Raw genomic sequence first — 22604 nt, 5'->3', positions numbered from 1 at the left:
TTTTCTCAGGAAAACCCTTGCTGACCCCTTTCTAAGAGTATCTGCTTTATTACATGTAAGTCTTCAGAGCACTGACTACAGTTGAAATTTTCTACTTATTTAGGAGAATCCCTGATAAATATTCATGATGTTCAGTTAAGGTCATGGAAAGCAGGCACCACACTGCCTGGAACCAGTGGGTTCTCTGCATCCAGCAAATTGCCAGGCACATGCGTACTCAACCAGTATTGGTGGCAGGAAGGAAGAAGGAAAAGAACAGGTTCTTAGAGCAGCTGTGTACGAGCTGAGGAGCAGCCTATTCCTCCGCCCGTTCATGTCTGTGGTCTTTCGTTCTCCTAAGGAGCAGAGAGCCTGCACCACTCCAGGCCAGGGGGCAGAGCTGTATTTTGTTCCTGAGGCTGCTAAGGCTCAAACAGCCAAGAGCTGGGCCTTTCAGCTCCTATACGCCAGAGCTGGTCTTGCTCAAGCTTCTGTCAAAATCATGGAGACTCCTAACCCCACACCCACACAGCGTTTGGAGCTGACAAGTGAGTTGTTCACCTGCTGGGGCTGGGGGCACTTCCACCATCAGCCAGTCCATGAACGGTGCAGCCGAAGAAATGCCCCTAGGGGTCCCAGGCATGGCTCAGCAACTCTCCCACCAGGGCTCCTATTGTCTGGAAAGGTCAGTGGGATCTTGTAAGTGTCCTTTCCTCCCCTAACAGAAGCTCCTGGGTCTAGGATCTTGTACTTTTAGAATTTTGTGGGAATTCTTTCCTTCTTTTCCATAGCTCAAAAAGCTAAATCTGAGTTCTCCATTTCTTTTTTTTTTTCACTTGTTTCTTTTTTTAATTTTTGATATTTATTTATTTATTTGAGAGAGGGAGCATGCAAGTGGGGAGAGAGGAAATCTCAAACAGACTCCCCACTGAGCAGGGAACCTAACCCAAGTTTCAATTGCACAATCCCCCATGAGTTCTCCATTTCTGACAGGCAAAGAGAGAAGTAGGAAAGTTGTGTTTAGGGGCAACAGATAATGTACCTTGAAGATAATGCTTCTAATTATAAGCATAACTTTTTAGGTATCCTTTCATTCAAAATTATTGAGGACCCAGACATCATGGGGTTACAACAATGAACACAAGACACCAGTATGTCCCTGCCTCTAAGGCTCTCAGAGTTCACGGAGGAAGATCTAGTGGAAATCCCAGAGAGAATGGCATGAGTGAAGTCTGTGTTCCCCAGGGGTTCAGAAAAGAAAGGCATTCTTTCTAGATGGTGAAAGCGGGCAAATCTTGTGTTAGAAGTAGCCTCTAAGATACTCTGGAGAATTAGTATTGCCAGTGAGGTCACTGAAGAAGACAGACCAACCCTTCGCCAACAGAATCAAAGAATCTCAGGTTGGACTTTGATCTGTGTCAGTAAAACGTTGTGGAAATGAACACTGGTTCTGGAGTCAGATGAAAGACTCCAGATCTCAGCTCTGCCACTTACTAGCTATGTAACCTGGGACTAAACCTGTCTCAGCCTCAATTTTCTGATCCATCAAATGGGAACAACAAAAGTTTCTACTTCAGATGATTGTTGTTAAGGTTGAGCCATGCAAAGTCCTTAACACAGTGCCCGGCACATGGTAATTGTTTGCTGAAAAGGTTGGCTAATTCTAGCATGGGTCTGACTGGCTGCCCAGACAGTGCACAGCCTGAGGACTGTGACCAAGCCTCAATTACCTCTGAATCCTCCCAAGCCCATTACGGGGCACGAGGAGCCAGTAAAGACTTGCAAAATGAATGACTGGACAGAGGAGATGTGATCTTTATCAATTTCTTAAATTGCAGGTGAGAGAGGATTTTTAGAGGAATGAGTGTGGTTGAATCTTAGAAGGAATTATATGACGTTTGTATTAGTGCCAAAGGTTTTTTTTAGGAAGATAAATGATCATCTGTCCTTTAAAGCACTGGTCAGCCTGAGGTCTGTCTGCAGAAGTGTTTGAGCATTGGCTGAAGTAGAAACAATTCCAGCATTTTATGTGAGTGAAGAGAATGTTGAGATAGTTGAATTCTAAGATTGCCAGACAACCTGTGGTAAGACCACAGAAAAATGTGCTCACTCCCTTCCCAACTCTGCTATCCCCACAGTAGCTGTGTGACCTTGGGCAAGCTCTTCGGAAAATAAATCCTATTGCTTTTGGACGTATTGAACAGGTGCATGATGCACTGGATATTAACCATCATGTGGGTAGCACTGACACCTGGGATTTCTCCCTCAGATCTGTTGCAGGGCAGGTCTGATTCTGGTGCTGGCTTTCCGTGGGTTTTCTGTCACAACTTGACCCATTTTTTTTTTTTTTTGAGATCACAAAAAAGGCAGAGGAAATGTTCTTTATCACTTGTCCCCAGAACACCCCAAGTTAAGATCAGGCCTCCTGTCCTGGAACCGTAAGTACAATTAGATCCAGAGTTGGCATCTGTGCCAAGGGAACAAGAATGAACAATGGGTCCAGGAGTCACTGCACATCAGACTCACTTCTGTTTGGGCCATGTGGGGCCTGGGACACAGCCTGGAGAGTAAAGTAGGGGCTAGGCCACCTCCTGCTCACACCAGCAGCACCTCACCTGACTCAGGAAACCAGAGGCAGTGCCAGGAAGGAGACCAGGCACTGAGTTCCCAACACAGGGTCTGTTCCATTGGCCCACAAGCCACACAGGGTGGAGTGGGTTACAAACCCTAGCCTCACACCCCCCCCCTTTTTTTTTTACTATGGTTAGCATAATTTTATTTTACTAGAAGCACATGAGACTGACTATATACTCATATCAATAATAATATCAGACTGCAGAGTTCATAATCCCTCTGTATCCATTTCTTACTTAGGTTTTTTGTTTTGTTTTATTTTGTTTTATATTTTAGGGCAGTTTTAAGTCCATAGCAGTATTGAGAAGAAAGTACAGAGTTCCCATATACCCCACTGCCATAACACATTCTCGCCACTATCAGCATCCACATATCAGAGTAACCATATGTTACAATGGATGAATCCACATGAACCCATCATTGTCACCCCAAATCCATAGTTTACATTAGGATTCGCTCTTGGTGTTCTATGTTCTATGGGTTTGAACAAATACATGACAGGTATCCATCATTTTGTTACCACACAGAATAATATCACTGTGATAGAAATCCTCCGTGCCCTACCTAACCCTTCCTTCCCTCACCCCTAGCAAACAAAGATTTTTTTATTGTCCCCTAAGTTTTGCCTTTCCAGAATGTCATGTAATTGGAATCATAACAGCTTTCTCATGTTGGCTTATTTCACTTAGTAATACACATTTAAGTTTCTCCCATGTCTTTTATGGTTTGATAGCTCATTTCTTTTAAATATTTACTTATTTATTTTTTAGAGAGAGTGTGGGGGGAGGGGCAGGGAAAGAGAATCCCAAGCAGACTCCCTGCTAAGTGGGAAGCCTGACATGGGCTTAATCCCAGGACCCTGAGATCATGACTGAGCCAAAACTCCTAGTCAGATGCTCAATCAGCTGAAACACTTGGGTGCCCTGATAGCTCATTTCTTAATAGTGCTGAAAATTTTTCCATTATCTGGATATACCACAGTTTATCTCTTCACCTACTGGAGGACACCATGGTTGCTTCCAAGTTTTGGCAATTATGAATAAAGCTGCTATAAGTATCCTTGTATAGATCTTTGTGTTGACTTAAGTTGCAACTCTTTTGAGTAAATACCAAAAGCTGTATCTATATTAACAATACGTTTAGTTTTGTGAGAAGCTGCCAAACTGTATTCCAAACTGTCTGTGCTGCTTTGCATCCCCACCAGCAATGAGTAAGAGTTACTGTTGTTCCACATCCTTGCTAACATTTGATGTTGTCAGTGTTCCGGATTTTGGCCATTCTAATAGGTGTGTAGTGGTATCTCCATGTTGTTTAAATTTGGAATTCCCTGATGATATAGGATGTGGAGTATCTTTCCTATGCTTATTTGTCTGCTGTATATCTTTCTTGGTGAGGTGTCCATTCAGGTCTTTGGTCCATTTTTAAATTGGGTTTTTCTTTTTTGTTGTTGAGTTTTAATGGAGGTAACAGTCCTTTATCCATTATGTCTTCTGAAAATATTTTCTCCCAATCTGTGGCTTATCTTCTCATTCTTTTGATAAATCCATTTTGGGGGCACCTCGTTGTTAGTCACGCATTCAACTCTTGATTTCAACTCAGGTCTTGATCTCACTCTCATGAGATCAAGCCCCCCCCACCCAATATATGGCTCCATGCTGGGCGCGGAGCCCACTTAAGATTGTCTCACTCCTTCTCCCTCTGCCCCTCCCCACCCACACATGCTCACTCTCTCGCGTGCGCTCTCTCAAAAAGAAATCCATTTTTGTCCTGTGTTTTTATCCTAACATACCTACTCAGGTCTCTTCCTTCTGCTCACATTCCCATCTCCAGCTAGGTCCTATCCATGTGCTACTGATAGGGCTCCTGGCTCTGCTCTGCATGGGTGTCCTGGTAACTGTGCCTACCACTTCTGTCACAAGTGAGAGCCTTCAAACCTCCTCGTGAAGAAGACTTCCAGACTTCCTTTGCTTTATTTCCACTGGCATGTTTTGCCTACCACCTTTCTTTATGTGCATCCCAGAACAAGCCCACTCAATCATGCCCCACCAGCCAAGAACTTACTTAGTTTTCCTCTTTGCAGTTTCTTCACAAAAATAGTGTCCTTTTTTCACTTCCCAACACAAGTTAAAAAATAATATTAAGTATGCTTTTTAAAGCTTTGTTTTTAAAAACCTATTTATACATATAATGTTTGTAAATTATTGTCTATTATGTTTACAAATACATAGAAAAAGTCTGGATTTGAGCCCACCACGTTGTTAGAAGTAGCTACTTTTGAGGAAAGAAGAATTAAATTGGGATGAGGCAGGGGAGGATATGAATAGGGATATTCCTTTTTTCTTTATATACTTCTGTACCATTTAACCTTTTTATAATAGGCATTCATCACTGCTGTATTTTTTAATTAAAGAGAACGGAAGTTATATTCCCTGTCATAGTTCCCTGAAATTCTGATAAGCCCATAGGAGTATGAACCCTGTATTCCTGGTAAAAATCATTGTACCAAGGGGTATCATGCCTGATATTCTTCATCATTAGCATGGAGATCAGCACTTTGTGCGCTCTCAGCTCTCAGCAGGGTATAAAAGGAAAATCACTGTGGTGGGAGCCAGGACACCTGAGGTCAAGTCTTGATGCTGCCCCAGCTCGCTGTGTGACTTTGGACATGTGCCCTGCCCCCTCTGGGACTGAGTGTCCCCATGCGTTCAGTGAGTACATGCAACTCATTAATCCACTTGGCCAACAGCTCCAGGAGGATGGCACCCTGTGTCTCTTATTCAATAACCTGTACCCTCATGCCTTGCGTAGCTACAAACACTCAGGCCACTCACTGAATGTTTATGAGTAGCAAATGATTTTTGGAACCCTTCAAGGAAAACAAGGAGGCAGAGTGGGTACCAGTGGGTGTTAGCACCTATCATTTCTGCCATAAATCTATCATTCATCTTTCCATTCAGCACTGTGCTAAAGAAAGACCTACCTTGTTTTCTTCCCACAATAATCTTCTGAACCCAACAAAGACCCATTTTCCTGTGCCCTTTTCCTTAGACTTAATGAGCCATTTATCAACCAAGCGGATAGGACGATGCAGCACTGGCAACCTGCCCTAGTCCATGACTCTGGGACCATGGCTCCTGGGGGAGGGACCTTGTCCTTTCCTTGCCTGGAATGGGGTAGGATGGTGAGTCCCAATGAAGTCCCAGAGAACTTATGGCCCAATGTTGATATCTGTCCATCTGGAAGCATATAGCTAGCTAACATCAAGACTTTGGATGTCCTGAAGCAGTTCTCAAAGTTGGGCCCCGATCCAGCTGCTGCATCAGTGTCACCTGGGAACTTGTTAGAAATGCACATTTTTTGGCCCCGTTCCAGACCTACTGAATCAGAAGCTCTGGGGATGGGGCTCAGCAATCTATAGTTTAACAGTACCTCCAGGTAGTTCTGATGCACATGAAAGTTTGAGAAACATGGACCTAAAGAAATGACTGTGCCATGTTGACTGTAGAAAGCTTCTAGGAGCAAATTAACACATAAAAAATTGACATTTCCTGTGATTAACTGGAGAATTTTCTTTAATCCTAAGAGGAAACGGCAGTGGAACAATACCAAGACTCAAGGCTTGCACATGGGTCCAAATGGAGTCTTTCAGGGTCAGAATCAGGATCTTCTAGAACCCAGCCTCCTGAAAGTGCAAATGGAGAAACTGAATCTTCAAGACAGGGAACAATTTGCCAGAGGTACACAGTGGATCATAATGGAATGAAAACCACAACTCATGGCAAACATATTATATAAATGCTGTCAGCTCCTAGTTCTTCCAGGAAAAAGACTAACTGCTAGTTATTCTGTGTGTGGATGAACTGACTCTTGGTGACAAGAGTTTGGAGTCACCTATCTGGGCAGTCAAGGGACATTTTGATAGCAGAGCGATGTTGTTTCTGCCAGCTCTTCTTCCTCTCCCTCACCCCACTGCCCACTATTCTATAGTCATTGGAATTCAAAAGATTAAATGATGAAGCTATTGGATACTGATTTCACAGTGTGAAATAAATAACTCTCAATTCAGTGAATGTTATGCTGGGGTAAAACTTTTACCGGCAATCATCTGTAAGAAATACATTTTGATATCCCATTTTGATATCATTGTGATTTGGGGTACTCTTTAAACATCTTTATTCAAAGCTATTTGTTCTGTTAATTGTGGACCTGGATAAACAGAAAGAGAAAGGTGCAGGGCAAGCTGGGACCAGAGTGTAGGACATGGGTGGTGGAGACTCCCCAGCTCCAGTGGCTGCAAGTAGCCAGGGCTCAGAAACTAGAAGGTGCATGTAAGCAGAAAGGGGTCAGGCTGAGGAGGCCTTGGGCCAGTCTGAGATGGTTAATGACCCTGAACATCAGGGGATGCCAGCCAGCATGCTGTAACTCAAAGTCAGATGGACTCTTTCTACTTTTGAGAAGGTAAGTCCATTCACTGAGAAATCAGTGTCCCATTCACTCATTAATTTATTCACTTACTCACTGAACAAGTATCAGCTGAGTACCTACTCTTGACCCAGGCACCATGCTAGGTGCTAAGGAGACAGGGGTGAATAACACAGGCATGATCCCTACCTTGATGGAGTTTTATGATCTAGCAGAAAAGTATAATTATGAATTAGGATAAGGGCTTTTGGGGGGTGGGCGAAACCCTGTCTAAAGAGGTGAGGTTTAAGCCAAGATCTAAAGCACAGGTAAAAGCTACCATTTGAAGAGGTATAGGAAGAGTGTCCTTAGGGAATGGTATCTCAAATGGCCATGAAGCGGGAAGAGCTCAGAGTCCAGAAGCTGGCGAAGCATTCGGAGGAAGAAGAGGTGTGGAAGGAAAGAATGGAAAGGCAGCAGGAGCCAATCATGTGTTAGGAAGTTGTTTCAAGAGCAGAGAAAAGCCCCTTTTTTAAACAGAGGAAGGGCATGGTAGAACCAGTAGCTTTTAAAAAAGACCACTTGAGCTGCCGTGTGGAATGCAGATTGGCGGGATAAGAGTGGAAGCACATTCATTCCATGAGGGAAGGGATGGTCCATACTGAGTAAGCATTCAGTGTCCAAGTCAAGTCAGCTGAAATTTGCACGGGGACAGAATCTTCCTTTTCCAAGCGCATGAAATTAGATAGCAGGCATTGGAATAGGGAGGCCAAGGCAAGTCCTCTTGACTCCGTAACGATGTGGACGCAAAGGTTCTGGCTGAAAACATACCTGGACACATGTGTAATGAGCCAGCCAGGGTCATTCCTGTCTCTTCTGGAGCTGGAGGAGCTTTGAGGCTGCCGCAAGACTTCCTCACTGTGGCTGTAGGATAGCAAGGGTGCCCACGTAGGAGAGGTGAGGCAGGGGCCGATAACACAGCACATTAGGTGTCCCCATATTCTCTCTGCCTTCCTTCTTTTTATAACAAATAATCTCCTCCCAACACCCGGGTACATCGTGTTCTTCTTCCTGGTTGTGGATCGCCCGGGCTTCTATGCGTTTCTTATGTTTTCAACAGATAACCGTAAGCAGTCAGAGCCCTGGAGCAGAAACGCAGATGGCAAGAGATAGCCCAGCTTAAGCTTTGAGCAGCTTTCTCCAAATCAACTGAGTTGGTGAGCTTAAACAGCTCAGCCTTTGCTTTAGGACTTCCAGTTCCCTACCTCAGAGCAGCGACAGAGAAAACCAAGCACACTTTGAAAACTATTCAAGGTCTTTCTCCTGGAGAGGAAATTATTCTACACACCTTAATCTGGCTCACAAGACTCGAAGTCACCTGGCACTCCCCTACCCTCCTGCCTGATCTTCCACTTCTCTTCTATATGTGCTGTATGCCCCAGCACAGCAGGGAAGATATATCGCCCCAAATATATCCTGTCTTTTCCCACCTCTGAGTCTTTACTTATACTATTCTTTTTTTAAAAAATTAACATATAATGTTTTATTTGCTTCATGGGTACAGGTCTGTGAATCATCAGGCTTACATAATTCACAGCATTCACCATGGCACATACCCTCCCCAGTATCCATAACCCAGCCACCTTATCCCTCCCTTCCAGCAACCCTCAGTTTGTTTCCTGAGATGAAGAGTCTCTTACTATTTGTCACCTTCCCCGGTCCAACCTTCATTTTTTCCCTCCTTACCCCCCACAACCCCTTGCCTTGCCTCTCAAATTCCTCATATCAGAGAGATCATATGATAATTGTCTTTCTCTGATTGACTTATTTTGCTTAGCATAATTCCCTCTAGATTCATCCATGTCATTGCAAATGGCAGGATTTGGGGGGGTGGTGGTGATGACAGCATAGTATTCCATTGTGTGTGTGTATGTATACATATCACATCTTCTTTATACATTCATCTGTTGACGGACATCTATGTTTTTTCCAGAGTTTGGATATTGAGGACATTGCTGCTATAAACATTCAGGTGCACGTGCCCCTTCAGATCTCTGCATTTGTATCTTTACGGTAAATAACCGGTAGGGTGATTGCTGGGTAGTTCTATTTTCAACTTTCTAAGGAATTCCATAGGGCTTTCCAGAGTGGCTGCACCAGCTTGCATTCCCACCAACAGTGTGGGAGGGCTCCCCTTTCTCCGCATCCTCACCAATATCTGTGATTTCCTGACTTGTTAATTTTAGCCATTCTGACTGGTATGAAGTGATATCTCACTGTGATTTTCATTTGTGTTTCCCTGATGGTGAGTGATGTTGAGCACTTTTTCATGTGTCTGTTGGCCATTTGTATGTCTTCTTGGCAGAAATATCTGTTCATGTCTTCTGCCCATTTCATGATTGGATTATTTGTTCTTTGGGTGTTGAGTTTGATAAGTTCTTTACAGATTTTGGATAGTAGCCCTTTATCTGATATGTCATTTGCAAATATCTTCTCCCATTCTGTCAGTTGTCTTTTGGTTTTGTTAACTGTTTCCTTTGCTGTGCCAAAGATTTTTATCTTGATGAAATCCCAATAGTTCATTTTTGCCCTTGTTTCCTTTGGCTTTGGCCATGTTTTTAGGAAGAAGTTGCTGCGGCTGAGGTTAAGAGGTTGCTGCCTGTGTTCTCCTCAAGGATTTGGATGGATTCCTATCTCACATGGAGGTATTTCATCCATTTTGAGTCTATTTTTGTGTATGGTGTAAGGAAATGGTCCAGTTTTATTCTTCTGCATGTGGATATCCAATTTTCCTAACACCATTTATTGAAGAGGCTGTCTTTTTTCCATTGGACATTCTTTCCTGCTTTGTCAAAAATTAGTTGACCATACAGTTGAGGGTCCATTTCTGGGCTCTCTATTCTGTTCCATTGGATCTATGTTTCTGTTTTTGTGCCAGTACCATACTATCTTGATGATCACAGCTTTGTAACAGAGCTTGAAGTCTGGAATTGTGATGCTGCCAACTTTGGTTTTCTTTTCCAACATTCCTCTGGTTCTTTTCTGGTTCCATATAAATTTTAAGATTATTTGTTCCATTTCTGTGAAAAAAATGTGATGGTATTTTGATAGAGGTTGCATGAAATGTGTAGATTGCTTTAAGTAGCATAGACATTTTCACAATATTTGTTCTTCAATCCATGAGTATGGAACGTTTTTCCATTCCTTTGTGTCTTCCTCAATTTCTTTCATGAGTACTTTATAGTTTTCTGAGTACAAATCTTTTGCCTCTTTGGTTACATTTATTTCTAGGTATCTTATGGTTTTGGGTGCAATTATAAATGTGATCAATTGCTTACTTTCCTTTCTTCTGTCTTGCTGTTGTATAGAAATGCAACTGACTTCTGTGCATTGATTTTATTTCCTAACACCTTACTGAATTCCTGTGTGAGTTCTAACAGTTTTGGAGTGGAGTCTTTTGGGTTTTCCACATAAAGTATCATATCATCTGCAAAGAATGAGAGTTTGACTTTTTGGCCAATTCACATGCGTTTTATTTCTTTCTGTTGTCTGATTGCTCACGCTAGGACTTCTAGTACTACGTTGAATAGCAGTGGTGATAGTGGACAACCCTGCCATGTTTCTGATATTAGCAGAAAAGCGCTCAGTTTTTCCCCATTGAGAATGATATTCACTGTGGGTTTTTCATAGATGGCTTTGATGATATTGAGGTATGTACCATCTATGCCTACACTGTAAAGAGTTTTGATCAAGAAAGGATGCTGTACTTTGTCAAATGCTTTTTCAGCATCTATTGAGAGGATCATATGGTTTTTGTTCTTTCTTTTATTAATGCATTATAATGCATTCTTTTATTAATGCATTGTATCACATTGTATCCATGCATTGATTCATTTATGGATGTTGAACTAACCTTGCAGCCTAGGAATAAATTCCATTTGGTCGTAGTGAATAATACTTTTAATGTACTGTTGGATCCTATTTGCTGGTATTTTGGTGAGAATTTGTGCATCCATGTTCATCAGGGATGAACTGTAATTGGCCTGTAATTCATCTTTTTGATGGGGTCTTTGTCTGGTTTTGAGATCAAGGTAATGCTGGCCTCATAAAATAAGTTTGGAAGTTTCCCTTCCATTTCTATTTTTTGGAACTGTTTCAGGAGAATAGGTATTAATTCTTATTTAAATGTTTGGTAGAATTCTTCTGAGAACTCATCTGGCCCTGGGCTCTTGTTTTTTGGGAGATTTTTAATGATTGCTTCAATCTACTTACTGGTTATGGGTCTGTTCAGGTTTTCTATTTCTTCCTGGTCCAGTCTTTGTAGTTTATAGGTCTCTAGGAATGCATCCATTTCTTCCAGATTGTTAAATTTGCTGGTGTATAATTGCTCATGTTCTTATAATTGTTTGTACTGCTTTGGTGTTGGTTGTGATTGCTCCTCTTTCATTCATGATTTTATTAACTTAGCTCCTTTCTGTTTTCTTTTTGATAATTCCAGCCAGAGGTTTACCAATCTTTTTAATTCTTTCAAAGAATGAGCTTCTAGATTCATCAACCTGTTCTACTGGGGTTTTTTGTTTGTTTGTTTGTTTCTATTCATTGATTCCTGCTCTGATCTTTATTATTTCTCTTCTCCCGTTGGGTTTAGGTCTTATTTTCTGTTTTTTCTCCATCTCCTTTAGGTGTAGGGTTAGGTTGTGTACTTGAGACCTTTCTTGTTTCTTTAGAAAGGCTTGTATCACTATATACTTTCCACTCTGGACTGCCTTTGCTGTGTTCCAAAGATTTTAAACAGCTGTGTTTTCATTTTCCTTTGTTTCCATGCATTTTTAAAATTCTTCTTTAATTTCCTGGTTAACCCATTCATTCTTTGGTAGGATGCTCTTTAGCCTCCATGTATTTGAGTTCTTTCCAACTTTCCTCTTGTGATTGAGTTCTAGCTTCAAAGCACTGTGGTCTGAAAATATGTAGAGAATGATCCCAATCTTTTGGTACTGGTTGAGACCTGATTTGTGATCCAAGATGTGATCTATTCTGAGAATGTTCCATGTGCACTAGAGAAGAGAATGTGTATTCTCTTGCTTTGGGATGCAGTGTTCTGAATATATCTGTGATGTCCATCTCGTCCAGTGTGTCATTTAAAGCATTTATTTCCTTGTTGATCTTTTACTTAGATGATCTGTTCATTTCAGCAAGGGTGGTGTCAAAGTCCCCTACTATTTTTGTATTATTGTCTATGTGTTTCTTTGATTTTGTTATTAATTGGTTTATATAATTGGCTGTTCCTATGTTAGGGGCATATTTAAAATTGTTAGATCTTCTTGTTGGACAGACCCTTTAAGTATGATATAGTGTCCTTCCTCATCTTTTATTATAGTCTTTGGTTTAAAATCTAATTTATCTGATATAAGGATTGCCACCCCAGCTTTCTTTTGGTGTCCATTAGCATGGCAAATGATTTTTTCCACCTCCTCACTTTAAATCTGGAGGTGTCTTTGGATCTAAAATGAATTGCTTGCAGACAGCATATCAATGGGTCTTGTTTTTTTAATCCATTCTGATACTCTGTATCTTTTGATTGAGGCATCTAGCCCATTTATTCAGGGTAACAACTGAAAGGCATGAATTTAGTGCTATTGTGTTGCCTGTAAAGTGACTGTTACTATATATTGTCTCTGTTCCTTTCTGATCTGTTAGTTTTAGGCTCTCTCTTTGCTTAGAGGATACTTTTCAGTATTTCCTGTTAGGTTTGGTGTTTGCAAATTCTTTTAGTTTCTGTTTGTCCTGAAGATTTTTATCTCTCCTTCTATTTTCAGTGACAGCCTAGCTGGATATAGTATTCTTGGCTGCATATTTTTCTCATTTAATGTTCTGAATGTATCATTCCAGTCTTTTCTGGCCTGCGAGATCTCTGTGGATAGGTCTGCTGCCAATCTAATATTTTACTATTGTATGTTACAGACCTCTTGTCTTGAGCTTTCAGGATTTTCTCTTTCTCACTGGGTCTTCTAAGTTTTACTAGTAGATGATGGGATGTGGACCTATTTTTAGAGATTTTGAGGGTGGTTCTCTGTGCCTCTTAGATTTTGATGCTTGTTCCCTTTGCCAAATTAGGGAAATTCTCTGCTATAATTTGCTCTACTATACCTTCTGCCCCCCTCTCTCTTTCTTCTCCTTCTGGTATCCCAATTATTCTAATATTGTTTCATCTTATGGTATAACTTATCTCTCAAATTCTCCCCTCATGGCCCAGTAGTTGTTTATCTCTCTTTTTCTCAGCTTCTTTGTTCTCCATCATTTGGTCTTCTATATCACTAATTCTCTCTTCTGCTTCATTTATCCTAGCAGTAAGAACCTCCATTTTTTTGTTGCATCTCATTAATTGCTTTTTAAATTTCAACTTGGTTAGATTTTTAGTTCTTTTATTTCTCCAGGAAGAGATTTTATTTCTCCAGAAAGCAATTCTCTAGTATATTCCATGTTTGTTTGTTTGTTTGTTTTTTCAAGCCCAGCTATCACCTTGGTAATTGTAATTCTGAACTCTAATTCTGACATATTACTAGTGTCTGCATTGATTAAGTCCCTAACCATTGGTACTGTCTCTTGTTCTTTTCTTTTCTTCTTTTTTTTTTTTTTTTTTTTGTGGTGAGTTTTTCCACCATGTCATTTTATCCAGATAAGAATAGATGAATGAGAGAATAAAATACTTAAAGGATACACTAACCAAATCAGAAGAGACCAGAAACTGGGAGGAGAAAAAAAGAGGAAAAAAAAAGAAAAAAAATATATATATATATATATATTAGACTGATGAATAGAACAGAGCCACACACTTGATTTGGGGTATATTTTGATCTATTAGAAGAAACTACCTCCCAAAATTTTAAATAAACAATAATACACACACACACACACACACACACACACACACACAAATAAGGGTAAAAATGATGAAGGGATGGAATATGACTGTAAAGGTGAAAATTTTAAAAGATTCCCAAAAAGGAATTGATAATATAAGAAGTTGATTGAAAAAAGAAAAAAAGGAGAAAATAATGTGATCAGGCTGGAGACTATAACAAAGCCATGCATGAGATTTAGGGTGTATTTTGATCTATTAGAATAAACTGTATCCCCCCCCAAAAAATAAACTGTATCCCAAAATTTTTAAAGAAAGAAAAATCTATATGTATACATAAAGTAAGGTCAAATACAATGAAGGGGTAGATTATGACTATAAAAATAAAAATTTAAAAAAGGGTTTTTAAAAAAAAAAGGTATTGAGAGACTATGGACTCTGAAAAACAATCTGAGGGGTTTGAAGTGGCGGGGGGCTGGGAGGTTGTGGTACCAGGTGGTGGGTATTATGGAGGGCACGGATTGCATGGAGCACTGGGTGTGGTGCAAAAATAATGAATACTGTTATGCTGAAAATAAATAAAAAATAAATTAAAAAATAAAGGTATTGATAAAATGGTTTAAAAACATTAAAATAGGAAAGAGGAAAAATTTTTTAAAATAGAATAAAAAAATAAAATAAAATAAATTAACTTTAAAAGACTAAAGAATCATGGAAAAAACTATGAAATCTATGTGCTATATTCCACTAGCTCTGGAGTTCCACAGTTCTCATTGATGGGTGAATTTGCTCTTGGCTGGATGTTCTTGCTAATCTTCTGGGGGAAGGGCCTGTTGTACTGATTCTCAAATGTCTTTGCCAGAGGCGGAATTGCACCACCCTTGCCAGGGGCCACGCTAAGTAATCTGCTTGGGTTCACTCTTGGTACCTTTTGTTCCCTGAATGCTTTCCATACAGCTTTGGAGGATGGGAATGAAAATAGAGGCCTCCCAATCTCTGGCCCTAAAGGAACCAAGAGCTTGGTGCCCCACTCCTCAGTGCACCCTCTGAGAAAAGCAGTCAATCCCTCCTGTCTTCCTGGTCTCCAGCTGCACTCTGTGCTCACCCAGCCTGTGACCAAGCATTTCTATCTCTGGCATATGGCCTTTTTTGGAGTCTCCAAACCCAGCAGATTCCTGCAGCATACTCCCATGCCACTCCTCCCAGAGGAAGAAGATGAGTATCCCCAGATTTACCCCTTGTGGGGTCTCTGCCTGAAGAGTAGTGGTCCGACTGTGCCTTGGGTCACAGTTTATGGCAACCCCCAGCTCAGAGCTCACTGTTCGTCTTCGTCTCTACAGCTGGCTTTCCCTCTCTAATACCTGGGAGCTCTGCCACACTCAGACACCCCTGGTCTTTCTATGACCCCACAGGTCCTGAGACCACACTGTCCCCATGAGGGCTCCACTCCCCTCTTAGCCTCTGGAGTGATGCCCCTCAGTGGAGAAGACTTCTAAAAGTTCCAATTTTGTGCCCCACTGTCTCTCACTTGCCAGGAGCTGGCCCCTCCCCGACAGTGTCTCTTCCTGTATATCAGCTCGGATTCACTTCTCCACATGTCCTGACTTCCAGAAAGTGGTCAATTTTCTGTTACTAGTATTGCTGCTCTTCTTCTCTTCAATCTCCTGTTGAGTTTGTAGGAGTTCAGAATGGTTTGATAACTATCTAGCTGAATTCCTGGGACCCGATAATATTTAAGTCTCCAACTCCTCCACCATCTTGTTCCTCCCCTACTTATGCTTTTCTTCCAACATACAATGTCCTTCCTCCTCCACACATCTCCAGGCATCTAAATCACACCCATCCTCGTCTGGGCATCATTCCCTGATCCACACAACAGAATTGCTATCTTATTTTTCCCTTCTCAATTCAACCATATACATGTATATATGTATGTATACACACACACACAGCTTCCCTTAAATAAAGTTATGTGTCCACTCCCTTTTTTACAACTAGCTTATGAGCTCACTGAGATTAGAATATTTCCTCTGGAACTATTAAAATAAAGTATCTGCTCATAAATATTTGTTAGGTGTATATTTTCAACATATAGTTCTTCAGGCCCTAGTTTTAAAACAAACTCATGTGATATAGCCTGCCATAATGGTACTGTGTACATTTGGGTCTCATTTTTGTAAATATCTATGTCTGCCTCTGTAGTTATACAAATGTTTAACTATATATAGTATCTACTCCAAAATAGTAACAGGAGTTACCTCTTGGAGATGAACCCACAGGTGTATCTTTTATATCTATTTTTATTTTTTAACTTTCTAAAAGATTTTATTCATTTATTTGTCAGAGAGAGAGAGACAGAGAGCTCACAAGCAGGGGTAGTGACAGGCAGAGGTAGAAGCAAGATCCCCACTGAGCAAGGAGCCCTGTAATATGGAACCTGATTCCAGGACCCCAGGCTCATGACCCAAGCTGAGGGCAAATGCTTAACCAACTGAGCTACCCAGGCATCACTTATCTTCACTTTTAAATCATAATGGTTGATCTGATCTCTTCAGAACACAACTAGCTCTCTAGTTGAGAGCTCTTTCTTAAACAAAATCAAACCATAATATAAACATTACCAAATTAAAGATCCTTATAAATCTCTTCTGCAAAAACACACCATTAAAAGTTTTATGAATCATTATTAAGTTTTTTATGAATATTCAAATATCCTATGTAGTAATCATTTTTTTCAAACTATGTTATTGATCTGCCATTTACTTTTTTTTTTTGCTTAATTGACATTATGTCCATTTTACTTTATGTTATTGCTATTATCAACAAGACAGAGAATCTCTAGAAATAATTTTGCTTTTTTTGTTTTCTAATTTTTTTTAAGATTTTATTTATTCATTTTACAGACAGAGATCACAAGTAGGCAGAGAAGCAGGCGGAGAAAGAGGAGGAAGCAGGCTCCCCACTGAGCAGAGAGCCCATGGTGGCACTCGATCCCAAGACCCTGAGATCATGACCTGGGCCGAAGGCAGAGGCTTTAACCCACTGAACCACCCAGGCACCTGTTTTCTAAATTTTTAACCACAAATATTTTCTATCATCACAAACCAAACCTTTATTTTAAAAAAGTGAAGTATCTGGGCCATCTCTGTCTCTGTTCAAAATTTCATTAAATGCTCTCTTTCAATTCATTCATTCATTCAACAAATAGGTATTGACTGTCAGCCACGTACGGTCACTCTGCTGACAGTATAGCCCTAAACAAACTGGATACCTACATCTAGTGGGGAAGATCAACATTTAGCCATTCTAAGCCAGTGTAAAAATCACAGCCTGTGAGAAATCCCATTGAGGAAATGGGCTATGTGCTCTCATCTAGTTGAGAGGCGTGATCTAGTTTGCCCACCATTGTGTCTGAAGGCTGAGCTATCACTAAGAGTTGAGAGAGAAGGGAGATGTTCTGCAAAGGTAACTTCCAGTGGCTTGGCCCTTCTGAGGGCTAAAGATTGGAGGGAAAGACTGGAGAGAATGGGGGCAGGGACTGGCAGGTCTACCTCCCAAAGCCTAACTGCCTTGGGATCATTCTTGGGGCCTGGCTCTTCCATGCAAGTTTCCTGTAGGATCTTTCTCTACACTCTCCTTCTCCTGACCCCAAGTTACTTTTAGTTGAGTTGATTAAGAGTCCTTATTACAGTTGGTCCCCAAAAACAAAATACTTACTTGCTGTGGGGGAGGAGACTTCCAGTATCAGTAATCCACTCCTAAAATTTCATGATCTGTGCAAACACACCAATAATCAAGTTCCTATTATTGTGAATGGGAAAAATTATGTCACATGACACATCAATGGCAAATACACAACGAATTTTTGAAACATAAGTAAAATTCAGTAAAATGTCTGTATGTAAGCAATAAAGTATGATGTTTGGCTATAAATGCTTACAATGCTTTGTCAAGATTATTGAGGCATTTCTTATGGTGTTTTATATTGCAGATGCAATCAAATGTTAGAATGCCACACAGTTTAAAAAGCAGAACAAATGTCCACAGAGAGGATATGGGAGATGTTACTGTAAATAAAGCAACTTTCTATAACAGCCCCATTAATTTGTCTGGAACTTAGTAAGTACCACTAAACATAAGCTTGGTACCTCCCCCAAATCTGGCTAAGCAGCAGAATCACCTTTCGATCTTGTTTAATTACAGATTCCAGGTCGTCCTTCAGTTGTAGTGGATCTGAATCTTTGGAATTAGAGTCCAGGAATCTTTGAGGGTTTTGTTGTTTTGTTTTGTTTTAGTTACCCAGCTGATTTTGATGATGGGCTAAACATTAGGATGACTCTTCTGAAGCATTGTTATGCCCAGTTGGGACCAGAAGCATCAGCAGCCTCTCAGAGCAGAGCTGTACAAACTCCAGTGTGGATATGAAACCCCTGGGGACCTTGTTAGAGTGCAGGTTCTGATTCAGGAGATCTGCGTGGGGCCTGAGAATCCGTACTCCTAACAAGTTTCCCCGTGGGGAGGTGAGGCCAAGGTTGCCAGTCCTCTGACCACTCTCTGAATCACCAAGTTCCAAAGCATCTTATATACATGCATGTTACGGTGTCCAAGCCCTATAGTAGACTCAAGCCTGTCGAATCCCAATCAGGACTGAGCTCAGAGAGCTGCCAGTTTCTTTTTTTCAGAAGCCAAAACCAAGTTAAGGAAAGGATACTGCATGTGAATTCTAGACGGTCTCTATCTCATGTGGTCCACACACACCCCTACCCCCAACCTGCCCCAAGCCTGAGCTACAGTGGAAGCCCTTACTCACCTTTTCAGGTCACCCTGGCTGGAAGGTATCTCTGTTCCCAGAAAGAATAAAGTACCTTTAGAGGCTCCTAGAGAAGGTTTGCTGTAAACAAACTAGAGATCATCTTGTCTACAAGAGGATTTTTAAGGTGTTCCTTTTCATGGCTGGTGTCTCTCAGAGAGCATTGTTCTTAAGCTGTCAGGCCTCACCAGACTCCAGGATTCTGTTTTCTTACAGTCAGAGATAGGACTGGACATAGAGAACATTTAATTCATTGGTTGTTCAAAACATGTTTCCATATGTCTGGTGGTGTGTGTAATGAGTTTAGCGGGGAGAGGATTAGGTGATCCTTGTTCACTTTCTTAATTACATACTTATATTAATGCATTTTCTTCTACTTATAAGAATTTAGAATTGCATTACAATACTCCTTTTTAAAACCAGTTTTGTTTTAAAACATTGACATATTGAGAAAAATTATATAGGTGGGACACATGTATGGTAATTGTATGGTAAATGACTGAAGTTTCAGACATGATGTTTGGTTGTTTGTTTTTTTTTTAAAGATTTTATTTATTTGACAGAGAGAGATCACAAGCGGGCAGAGAGGCAAGCAGAGAGAGAGAGGAGGAAGCAGGATCCCTGCGGAGCAGAGAGCCCGATGTGAGACTCGATCCCAGGACCCTGAGATCATGACCCGAGCTGAAGGCAGAGGCTTAACCCACTGAGCCACCCAGGTGCCCCCAGACATGATGTTTTTGCTCAACTTCCTTACTTTAGGGAAGGAGAAACCAAAGCTAGAGAGGTCCCAGGCCTGGATTTCCTTATTTTTTTAAGGATTTTATTTATTTATTTAACAGAGAGAGAGAGAGAGATCCCAAGTAGGTATAGCAGCAGGCAAAGGCGGGGGAAGCAAGCTCCCTGCTGAGCAGAGAGTCCGATGTGGGGCTCAATCCCAGGACCCTGAGATCATGACATGAGCCGAAGGCAGAGGCTTTAACCCACTGAGCCACCCAGGCAACCCTGGATTTCCTTATCTATAAAATGAAGATAATAATCCTAAATCTGTAGGGTCATGGTGAGAATTAAACAGTATATTTAGAGAATTTAGCATGTGCCTGGCTCCTCATAAAGACCTAAGAAATATTAGCAACTCATATCTGTGTTAGAGAGATAACTTCTTCATAGGATCACCTCTCAGAGCCTCAGGCTCGCCATCTGTATAATTAAGGCATCAGACCAGAGGGTTGGCATCAGTGGCCTTTCAACTCCCTCATTCTCTCCCTGACCCCAGTGGAGCCGACAGACATGGGTTTGAGACTGGCTTCATCTTGTCAAGCTGTATGAATCTAGACAAGCTATTTAATGCCTCTGCGAACCTCAGTTTCCTCATTTGTAAAATGGGTTTATAATACCTACAAAGCAAGGATGTCGTAAGGGCTCAATGAGATAATGTACATAAAAGAGCATGTTGTTGGCATAAAGTAAGTCACTATCATTATTACTTTATTTCAGCAGTCCTTCAAGTGTGGGTGAGAGAATACTAACGTGCTAGAGAGAAATATCTGACAGAAAGCTGTGGGATGTTGGGGAAATCTTCTCTTTTCAATGAGCCTTGTTTAACCCGTCTGTGAAATAGGAGAACTGAAAACCTCTCTATGACAATCCCAGCTAACAAGTCAACCTACTTAAACACATGGTCTTCATATTAAAAATTTACTATTTACTTGGCTGTGTTCTTCATCCACACTTTTGGATACTAGAGATATTTTAATGAAGCCTGAGAAAAACTACTAAAAAGGTGAGCACTACAGGGGAATTTAGCAACGGTTTTCAAATATATTTTTTAAAGGTTTTATTTATTTATTTGACAGAGAGAGAGTGATCACAAGTAGGCAGAGAGGCAAGCAGAGAGAGAGGGGGAAGCAGGCCCCCTGCTCAGCAGAGACCCCGATGTAGAGCTCGATCCCAGGACCCTGAGATCATGACTTGAGCTGAAGGCAGAGGCTTAACCCACTGAGCCACCCAGGTGCCCCTCAAATATATTTTTTATCCTGAGAATGCTGTGAATGAAATCACAGGAGGAACATAGTATTTAATACAAACCAGTTTTCTCACATACCTCAGAAAAAATTATATAGGGATGCATATGTGCATCTGTATATACAGACATACATATGTGCAAGGTTATATATCCAACACCCACATACAGAGAGAAGTAAATAGCAAATGTGTTCATCTTTGGGGAATCTAGTGAAGAATATATGGGTAGGGTATAAGGCTATATTCTTGCAACTTTTCCACAAGCCTGAAATACTTCCAAATAGAGACCAGAATTTTATCCCAGCTTGAAGTGGTGCTCACACCCATACGCAGATGATGAAACCAGGGACTAGAAGCGATGAGGCTTGTCTAAGCACATAAGGCTCTAGAATTCCAAAGCCAAGGCTCAAGCCCTCACCTTGCAGCCCACAGATCAATGCATTTCTTCTCCTGACACTGCGTCTGATCTTCCTCTTTTCTTTTCAGTTTCCCTGTTGGTTCTCCTTTGATGAGAGTGTCACCGAGTCTTCCTGCCACGGACTCCTCCACTGTTCCCTCCCTCCCTCCGTCCCTCCCTACACACACACACACACACACACACACACACGAGTAAGACTTCCTGAACTCTTGTCCAGAGCCGATGCCCCCATGTTACCACTCAGACACACAGAATCACAGATCACAGAGAGCTGGAGCTGGAATAAAGCATGACTGTGTACAAATTATTCTAGACACTTAACACCACAAATAGGGAAATATTTCTTCAGTACGATCTATATTCCTTTTCCATCTTTCGGTCAGGAGTTGCATATTATGGTGTGTAAGGTAGTCTCCCCTCTACATTCCAGGCAAAAGGAATCCAAAATTATCCTGCAGGCCATAAACCTGTTCTTGTTGGAAGGTCACCTTCCAGACGTGAAATTAGGGATGGTGCTCCCCCTGGTGGGCTGTGTGCAGAAGCACAAGACCTGCAAAGACACCGGCTGGTACATTATGAGATTTTTCTGTAATGACAATCATCATCATCCTCCTCCATAGGCCACAAAGCTTCTCAGAGGCAGAGCCTTTCCTGAGCATGGAAGAGGACCCTCATGTATGGATGGCTGGACTAGAAAACCTTTAAGGTATTTTCTGTAATGGATACTGTTATTTAGTCGTTCCTTCGAGTGGCGTCATGACTTTGAGTTTGTTTCTTCTCAAGCTTTGCGATGGCCGAGATGAAGGAATTTAGGATAACAGTGGGTAAATGGGGTCTCTACATAAATGGGGGACACTGTGTAACTATGACCCCTCGTTTCACAGGCTTTGCCTTTGGAAAACAAGATGCAGAACCATGCTCAGTCTCCACTTATCCCATCTGGAGGGACGTTCAAGATCACCACTCTGGACATAGGCCTAGGACTCTTGGGCTACCTCAGCTTTGGGGACACCACCCAAGCGAACATCACCCTCAACCCCTCCAACTGCTGGTGAGTGAGTTCAGGCTGCAGAGCCGAGAGGATGTTGTGCCGGGTGGAGCTAGGCCAGCAAGAGCATGAATGTGGATCAGGTCTTCACTGTGGAGAAGAGATACCAGGAAACTGCACCGTGGAGAGAGGTGGACTGGGTAAATAAGAGATCTGGATTCTTGACCAGCACGGCCATGTATAAATAATAAAAATTTAGAAACATATGATAACTTGGATTTTGTTTTGAATGAGTACTTCACACTCATCGTCAATGGAGAAGAAAGAATACAGGTATTTCCTAAGTGCTTCCAGGTGTCCTTAACAGAGCCCCATTTACTAAGGGAGATAACAGTATCAGGTCAAGGAGTCCTGACAACATCTGGCCACATTCCCTAGCCTCATGGAAAGGCTGACACACACACAACCAATTCAGATTGTGTCAGTAGCTCTG

General features: G+C 41.4%; 1 long non-coding RNA gene across 1 annotated transcript; it reads left to right on the top strand.

Moving 5' to 3' along the window:
* The first annotated feature begins 6824 nt into the window (after positions 1 to 6824).
* Positions 6825 to 22362, top strand: LOC131831798 (uncharacterized). The gene is made up of 3 exons (XR_009353806.1): positions 6825 to 7071; positions 21744 to 21829; positions 22008 to 22362. It is a non-coding gene; the product is annotated as an uncharacterized LOC131831798 (long non-coding RNA).
* Positions 22363 to 22604: the final 242 nt, after the last annotated feature.

Source organism: Mustela lutreola, chromosome 5, assembly GCF_030435805.1.
Source record: "Mustela lutreola isolate mMusLut2 chromosome 5, mMusLut2.pri, whole genome shotgun sequence".
NCBI classification, from domain to species: domain Eukaryota; kingdom Metazoa; phylum Chordata; class Mammalia; order Carnivora; family Mustelidae; genus Mustela; species Mustela lutreola.
The sequence above is the reverse complement of the archived record's forward strand: the minus strand, read 5'-3'. Positions and strand labels throughout refer to the sequence as shown.